Source organism: Lonchura striata, chromosome 12 (assembly GCF_046129695.1).
Source record: "Lonchura striata isolate bLonStr1 chromosome 12, bLonStr1.mat, whole genome shotgun sequence".
NCBI classification, from domain to species: Eukaryota; Metazoa; Chordata; class Aves; order Passeriformes; family Estrildidae; genus Lonchura; species Lonchura striata.
In genome coordinates, this window is record NC_134614.1 from 1,096,153 (window position 1) to 1,105,497 (window position 9,345).

Sequence of the window (9,345 nt, forward strand, 5' to 3'; positions counted from 1 at the left end):
CATCTCCCAGCTCATCATCCACCTCCCATGGGTGAACATACATGCCTGTTTCTCTCTGCTTCCTCCCTCTTGGGGGTCACCAGGTGCTCCAGCCTTTCCCCTTCTTTGTGCTCACTGAAACGTGCAGCATCTCACCATTTATTCCCATACCTTGGGGACATGCTCACCTGCATCTTTTTCTTTGCTGATGCGAGGCCATTCCCACCTCTCTGCTTCCTGCTCTTGGATACCTTGTGCTGGCAGTGGTCCGAGCCACCTGCAGCCTGCACCTGTTCCCCTCCGATGGCCGCAGCAGCCCCACGGGGCAGCCCCTGGCCCAGCCCCTTGCCCCGGCCCGGCCGAGCGCTCATCCCCGGCTCCGCGGCTTTGGGGGAACCCTCGCAGGGACATCTCGGGCGGGCTGCGGTGGCTGGTGGCGATATCGAGCTATGGCCAGCTGGGGGAGTTCACAGTTCAGAAACAAGCCGCAGCCGGGAAAATGGGACCCGTCGGATGGAGCCTCCCGAGCACCTCCCGCGGCTCGGGAACACGCGCGCACCTCTGGCCCATCATCAAATATCCGGAGATGGAAGGGACCTGCAAGGATCACCAGCTGAGGATGTGCTGTGACGGGTGAAAGTTGTCACCCAGGGCACCCATCCATGGCACTCACCCGGGGCACCCACCCAGGGCACCCACCTGGGGCACTCACCCAGGGCCCAGCGCCCGCAGAGCCGCCCGCAGAGCCTGGATGCTACAACCGGGAGGAACCGCGCGCTGGAAAAGCAGCGCAGAGCTGCCGCTCCCATCCAGGGACAAGGGGTGACAGTCGCTGTGCCAGCCTCCCTGTGCAGGAGCCCGGGGCTGCCACGAGGTCCTGAGTGCCGATGTGGGACACTCGACTTACCTTTGATATTATCTCTGCAGTGACTGGCACCCATGAATTCGTAAGCGTGCTGCCCAATGTACAAAGGACAGCCCGGCCAGGGAGGTGTTTTCTGTGCACACGTGCAGAGAGGCTGTTGGCTGCTCCTAGTAAACCACTACTCACAACGTTTGTGTTTCTGTTGTTTCTGTCTTTACACTGACAAGAATCACTCCATTTGACATTTGGCACAACCACACCTTAGTCTCACAGATCTCACACTCATCTTTCCCCAGCTGGAGCGGGCTCTGCCGGGCTGTGGAGTGCTTCCAGCAGCGGCCTGATGCCATCTCGTGCTGCAGGCGCCGTTCTTTCCATTCCATCTACCACAGACCTCAGTGCTCACCCCACAGGACTCACAGCATTTGTGTAAACTGTTCGGAAGTTTTTCTCTGTATATCACAAGAGAAAGCCTGCTTATTTTCTCTTGGAAGTGTAATAATTATAATGAATTAGATTTTCTTCTGTTTCCAGCCTGCAGGGAAGATGCACTTTGAGACACATTTCGGGTCATTCTCCTGTCAAACTTCACATACTTCTGTGCCCCAGCTCACTGTATTTGTTAAACATTGAGCTCCACCGTGCGCTCCTCCTCGGGGAGAGGCATGGACCAGCCTGGGGCTGTCCACCTCCCTGGCTCGCTCCCTGGCTCACTGGGCTTGTTCCTGGCTCACTCCTCCCATCACACACTGCAAGTGTTTGCAGGCTGTGTGTGACCACGTGTCGTCCTCTCACCTTCAACTCAATCAAATAATTAGCAGTCATTTAGGAGTCAATTAGGTGACATATCTTGAAAGTCTTTGTGTTTACCCTACTCCTTCATTTATAAGCTCCATTTAGCAGCCCAAGGGAAACCCTTTCTTCCTGAGGTCACCAGGGCACCCTGGGTTTATCTTTGGACTGTAGAAGAGTTCACACTCATTTCTCACCACTGGCTGGGCAGTGGGCACCCTGGGCTAGACCCCTGCTATGGCCACAGCTCTTTTGCTTTGTGGTCTCTCAAAACTCACTGTCCCTTCACAAGAACCCCTCCTGCTGTCTGCGGGGAGCATGTAGCTGTGCAGTAGAAACTCCCCTCCACTGGTCATTCTTTCTCCCTTCTTTGCTGGACTCAGCAGTTCCAGCCCACGGCCACTTCATTTGCTGCCATAAAACGTATTTAGTGGGCTGGTTTGGGGAACAAACCTTCCACACGATGTGGAATATCAGATGTCTGAATCCAGAGGAGAGAGAAAGGAAAGAGGGTGTGAAGGCTTTCTAGAAACACTTATGTAAGAATTTATGGGAACAGACCTTAATATAGGACTTAGAACAAGTTATAGAGTTAAAACTGTGCACTAATGCTGTATGGTTTACATGTCCCTTGCCCAGGGTTAAAGACTGCAGCAGCTCCTTTCAACATACTTTCTTCATTCAAGATCACCAGCCTCGGTACTTTGCCTCAAAATGTGCAAACCTTTAACTTCCCCCAAGGGATAACTCACTCTGAGAATGAAATATTAATTAGAGCCTTGTCATCCACCATCACTATGTGGCCTCTCCAAAGCCTGGGGAAGCCAGACACACTCCAGCCCCAAAGTGCTCCCTTTGTGTAGGGCTTTTGTTCCCCACATTCCACCCGTGGGGCCCTGTCACAGTGGATAAGAGCTCCCTAGGCCTGAAAGGGAGCTGTCAGGCTGAGTGCAGCTGGCTGCTGACAGGGAGTATCACCATTAACCAGCTTGTTATCTTGAGTGGGGTTTGCACAAATCACTCCCTGCCTGGCTTTTGGTATCAGTGATGATGACAGCTTTTTGACAGATGCTAGTGAGGAGTGAATAAAGATGCTGTGGCTAAAGACCATCTGCAGGGATTAAACCTTCATCACATTCGGTGACTTTTCTACTCTCGAGACAAAGGGAACCTTTCTTTTTCCCCAGTCACACACCTTAGTTTCTCCAAGAGGCTGTTCCCTGCCAGGCTGTTCCCTGTAGCTTGTCTATCATGGACACATTTGAAAACCACCTTAAACTGACTATTTGCACGTTTAATCCATTATTCTCTCTAATGCTTTCCTAAATCTCCACCAACAACCAACCCTCATTCAGGATTGCTTCAGGAAGTTGCTGATGCCTCTTAGGGCCACCAACTTCCAACACCAGCCACAGAGGTTGAAAGAGAAAGTAGTGTGTGACCTTCACAGTCATGTCTTTTCATCTGAGCTATGTGCAGAGAGGGAGAACTAAACCACCAAGAATGTTGTGATTCTCCATCTTCTGAGCAGTGACACAAATGTGATTTGAGTAAAAAAAGAACTGTGGAATCACAGAATATCCCAAGCTGGAAGGGACTCTCAAGGACCATTGAATCCAACTCCTGGGCCTGCACAGGACACCCCAACAATCCCACCCTGTGCCTGAGAGCATTGTACTAACACTTCTTAAATAAGATTTGCTCTTTAAAACAAGGAGAATATTAAGTCTTGAGTTTGTTTGTCCAATGCTTAAAACTGAACAGGGAATTAAACAGACCCAAGCAAAGCAATTAACTGCAGTGAAGAAATGCTGCTTGTCTTCAGTATGTTTTTGCTGTGTGCAGTAGCATATGAGGAGGAAACAACATCAGATGGGGATGTTTATCTCATGCAATGACTCAGTCCTCATGCCTGATGCTTCTCAAAACATCATGTCTTGCTGCCCTTGTTTCAGTCCTATTTCCATTGAGCTTCTGATGTTCACTAATGCTTTGCACTCTTATTCCTTCCAGAGCCCTGATGGGTGTGTTCCAGGTAGGACCCCCTGGATTCTGACAGACCTCACACTGACCTGAGGCATCCTTGCAATAGAAAAGTTTTTATTGTCTCCCTGTGAGGGTGGTGGGGCCCTGGCACAGGTTGCCCACAGAAGCTGCTGCTGCCCCATCCCTGGAAGTGTCCAAGGACAGGCTGGACTTTTTCATTGCGTAGTCAGTAATGAAAGGGTCCTGACTATTCTAGCTGTTTTGCAGCAGTAAGTTATTTTTATTCAGAAATCGAGGGGATTTCTGCCTGAAAACTGTCTCCCCTCTGGCCCCAATGGTCAGTAACTGCCTGGCTGGATGAGGATCTTCCCACACACAGGCCTGTCCTGGGAAGTCACAGTTATCCCGTGCACAGAATGGATTTGCACAGGCATAAATAAGCAGACAATTCTGGGCTGCAGGTCTCCAACCCAGCCACATTATGCTGGATGAGATAAAGTTTGGCCCAGGTCCCTTTCCCAAGGCAGACCCTGGCTCAGGCACTGGAGGTGTGCAGGGGCAGGAATTATGTGTTACCCATTCAGCAGTTCCAACAGGGAGAAGGGTTGTTGGTGCTGCTGGTGAAGGATTTGCTCTTTCTTGGAGCATTGCCCTTGTCAGAATTCCATGAGTTGATTCCATGTACCCAAGGCAGGCTGGCAGGACAGAGTGGCATTCCTTCTGGAAAAGTATGCTTAGCTTTCCTGTGAGCCAGTTTGTGACTGATGGATCCCTGGGTGATCAGTTTGGCTGCAGCCCTTCTGCACAGCTCCGTGGGGGCATTCTTGAGCTTGGCTCTACCCATGGATTCACAAGACATATTACACTTCTTCCTAGGCATTATTTTCCAGAATGATTCGGTTGAGAAATCTAGAACAGTTGGAGAGTTTATCTGGAAATGCATCACTTTGCCCTTAGGTATATTCATTTAATATACAGATATGTATTTATTTATATGAAAAGCAAACCAACCTTAGGCAATAATAACAGCTAAAAGCCAAACTTGCAATTGTTGTTCAGTGTTATTGCTATTAGCGGCTGTTACTCATAACACATCCGTACATACTTTGGACCTTAATCTCCTTTTGTGGTATTAAATGGGCCAAGCAGCTGCTAAATGGAACAAAAGTGTCATCCATCAGGATCAATTGGGATAAACATAAACATCCCATTTCCTTGCAGACAAACATGACATGGGCTGAGCAGCTTGCTTTGGCCATCAGGATGATGTTCCTGGAACTCCAGCAGCTGGAAAATTGGGGTGTTAACCTAACCTGAGCCTGGCACGTGGCATTGTTTTGGGGAGGTGTGAAAGGCTGGAACATGTGTTGTCCGTGCTTTTTGTGAGGATGGGGATGGCGAAGATGACTTTGTAAGGTGCACCTGGGGCTTGGCTTGCACTGCCAGCTGTGCCTGCATCGGGGAGCGCCCATGAACCCTGGGGCAGATCCCTGCACTTGGTCCCTGTGATTGCAGGGGCAATCACACAGTGCTCAGCAAGGGAAGTACCAGGGGTTTGACTCTGGCACTACATGGCACTTCCTCTTTATCTAAGCAGCCAGCCTCTTGCAAAAGAAAATTATCAACAAGGCAGCTCTGTCAATAACAGATTCTAGCATATCACAAGTGTGTGCAGGGAGCCTGTGTGCCCTGACCTACTACCATCACCCAGCCTCAGAGCTCCATTTGAGAGGGATCAGCTGTTGGGAAGTAATTGGAAAAATATGGCATAAATTGTGTGTGTACACGTGCACATGAGTAAAGCAGCTTTCATTAAACAGCATTAAACACAGAACCATATGCCAGATTGAAATCACTGAAGTTTCCTCTGATTACTACAACCAGTACTGGGCCTGTGGAGTGGTACCTAGCTTGGCTTGGTGGTGGTCAGGCCTGGAATGTCCCAGCAAAGAGGTGAAGTCAAAAATGAGAGGTGGCTGGAAATTTGGGGACTGACAGCTAAGAACTGTGGAGGTTCAAGTGGCACATGACACCTGTGAGAGTGAGACCTGCTCATCTGTTTGCAGCAGCAGTCAGTGCAAGGTCTAGTGAAGATATAAACTGATTTAGATCTACATGGTGAAAATATAAACTGATTTAATTAAGTGATTGCTCCACCTGTACCTGAAGGTAACATAAATTGAGTTTTTTCTTCTTCAGCTTCCCCTACACTGAATTCTTTCCTCTCCCCTCTCCTCTCCTGTCTTTTCCAAACTGTGCCAAGGACATGGGATATGGGATGTCCCATGGCACCATAAACATGTCAAGGAAAGGGCTGAGAGCAGAAGAGACAGGAACAACCTTTGGAGTGGGGGGAAATGCTGTCCCTGTAATGGCCCTATGATGTTGAATATTTAAAAACAAAAACCATAAAAGCCAGTAGGTTTTTTTAATTGGGAGTATAGAGTTTTATTATTTAAAAGGTTTTATAAAGAAATTTTAAACAGGCCATGGAATTGCTGTAGCAGGTTGGGTTTTTTCCTCTTGGAAATTACTCAGCCATTTGGTTTCTATTTTTGCACAAAGCATAAGCGTTTTGAACAATCATTTGATATGCTTGTTGATGCATCACAAAAAGGAGATATGCTTTGAATTCGCCTTAAAAACCCCATATAAACACAAGGTTTATGGAGCATTGCAACAAAATACCATCTCCTTATTGAGTGCTTTCACATGTGATTTCCTCTCTGACTACTGCATGTAAACATACTTATTGTGTTTGGGAAATTCCAAAACCTCAGACACAATCAGGCTCAATAGCTCAGCAAGGGCAAGTTATAGTTTAAAATGTCCACATTTTGCAACAAGATGCCTGGATGGTAGCAGAGGAGGGAAGAGAGGGACATTTTAACACAGCAGGATGGTTGGATAACCCCATTTTTCATTCCTTGGAGTCACAGACTCACTCTGCACACACCAGCAGCATCATCCCCACCCAGGGACTGCTGGTTCATTGTCTGTAGGCAAGACCCAGTCATTTCACACAGACTAGGGCATGGTCCTCCCCAGGTCCTTAACTGTCCACTGTGTTTCTATCATTTTGTAAAGAAAAGTCTTTCATACGTAGGGCTTGTGTTCCTTTTTCTTGCATTTATGTTTCCTTAAGGCTTTAGATTAGAAAAGCCATAAAGAAGTAAGCAACAATACCAATATATTACACAGGTGAGAAAAAATAGAAACGAGTGTCAGATTCAACATGACAAAAGACTGTGAGAAAATTATTAAGTACCGCTGAAATAAGTGGATTGTCTTGCTTCCCACTGTGCACATAGCACACTGCTTAGCATAAGGGTGACCACTGCAGGACTGGGGTCCCTTTAGCTTCCCCTAGAAGTCAGCCAGGATGTGCACACATCTCCCAATTGTGAATCTTCAGCATCCCTGTGGAGACTTGAGAGGTCTTTTTAGTATAGCACATAAGCCACTGCCACCTTCCTCCCCACAGCTGAGCCTTCTGGAAAAATTGTTGAAAGTTTAAATCCTACTAATTTGTAAATGAATAAACATGAAATTCTCTTTGTTAAGTTCTAAATCACTATTCGTTCCCCAAAGACTGTTTATGGTTATAATTATAGAATCATCATGGATGGTTTGGGCTGGAAGGACCTTAAATATCATCTTAAATATCCCATGATGGGCAGGGACACCTTTCACTATCCCAGGATACTCCAAGCCCCGTCCAGCCTGGCCTTGGACTTCCAGGAATGGGGAACCACAGCTGCATTGGGCACCCTGTGCCAGTTCCATAACGATCATATGGTTATAATTTTCCTCTGCTAAAACCGATACTCAGATTTAAACCAGACATTTCTCCACCTGTACCTGAAGGCAACATAAATAGTGTTTCTGCTTCTGCAGCTTCCCCAGCTGAAGTGCATCGCTCTGGGCTGAGCACAGCAGGGCTCTGAGCTCTGCCAGTGTTGCCCCAAGGCAGAGCAGGAGCAGCTCTGTCCATGCACAGGCAGTCACAGCACCAAGAGTGTTGTCAGGCAAAAGATCTGTGTAACATGAGTAACCTGCAAAAATGGCAGGGCTGCAGTATGAAATGACTCTCCCCTTCACTCTCTGTATATTTTTTATTTTCAAATTTGTTTCTGCTATGCCCTGATTTATCAAAGCCCTAAAACACATGCTTGACTTTAAATACCTCACTGCAGCTAAAACTAATTGCATACTTAGTCTTTGATGGTTCAAGGTCATAAAGAAATCACTTGCTTTTCCAAACAAATACTTCAGTATTTTAATTGCTTGCAAACCACATCCCACAACCCCTACAGAGATGGGTGTAGGACAGTGTGCCTGACTAGAGGGTGAACTGCCTGGGATTTCCCTGACCAAATTCAGGCACTGCACCCAGTTACTTGGGGCACAGCATGTCCAGAAAGGTCAGGTCAGGCTGAGTTTGGGTCTGATAAGTGACAAAGCATTGGGAAGAACATGTGGCTGTCCAAATCCTGCTGGCAGTGGCTGGGTGGGAGATGCCTGATGTTCCACAGTTACATGAACACATCTTCAGCAACTCTTCAGCAGGCATTTCCCATATTGGGGAATCATAAATAATATATCAATATGCCCAGTGGGGATCTTGTTTGTGCATGTAGGTAACTACATAAATGTATAAATATTCAAATCATATATAGAATCTAAACTTGAACATATATAAAGAAGTGGAAGCAGTACTGTACAAGCGGAGTTTCCATTGACATTCACTCTGACAGCCTGGGGATATTCACTCCCTCCCTCTACACTGCCTGCTTTCCCCTCTAAAATTCTTAGTAGAATGATAATATTTTAACAGTTGCAGCTTTAAAAACCTTGATTATGACCAATCATTTCTCCCAGGCAATTGTATATTTAGCAGAAGGGAAAAATTAAACTTCACAGGAATGAGGTTATTTAGGGCATAAAATTCAAGGAAATAGGTATTTAGGTCATTGTGGGCATGGTTTTTATTTTCCCTAATTTTCAGATTACTTTCAATTAGGGCCTGCTCAGAGTGGAAACTTCTTGATGTGAAATAGATACTAGCTAAATCATTAGAGCTCATTCATTGCCATGTGCCACCTTTTAGAGCAATTAAACCTGACCTTGGGGTTACAGAGCTGAGCACTCACCGACCCAGGGCACTTCCTCTGAATATGAATAAGTTTGGAGTACAAATACAGTGGAGCAGGATTGCTCCTGGCACAGATAATGCCTTTGTTATAGCAGGGCTCTTCAGGCTCTTAACTATGGAGTCCATTGATTCAGAACATTCACTGGTGGGATCAGTTCTGGGAATTTTTTTCCTGTCTTTTTTTTCCCTTGACATCTGGAGTCTATCTCTTTGCCAGCCTCTCAGTCCTCCACTCAAAAAGAGAAAGTGAGGGAAACAGATGGACAGGCTCACAAGTGCATAGAATAAGTACCAAAAAATGTTTGACAAAAATTTTACAAGAAGAAGAAGGAAAAGAAGAAGAAGAAAAATGTCTACATTTTTAAGTCTTTGGAGTCCTGTGATTACAAAAATGTCCAGAGCAAGGACTGTCCAGGATAGATTGACCAATCTATCCATAGGAGTTATTTCAATGCCTTCTTCATTTGGCAGAAACAATGGGGAAGCTGCCTCTACTTACAGGAAACAGAAAAGGAGATGCTGGTAAAAATTAGGTGGGGTCTTGTTTAGAGAACAGAGCTTTTCATGC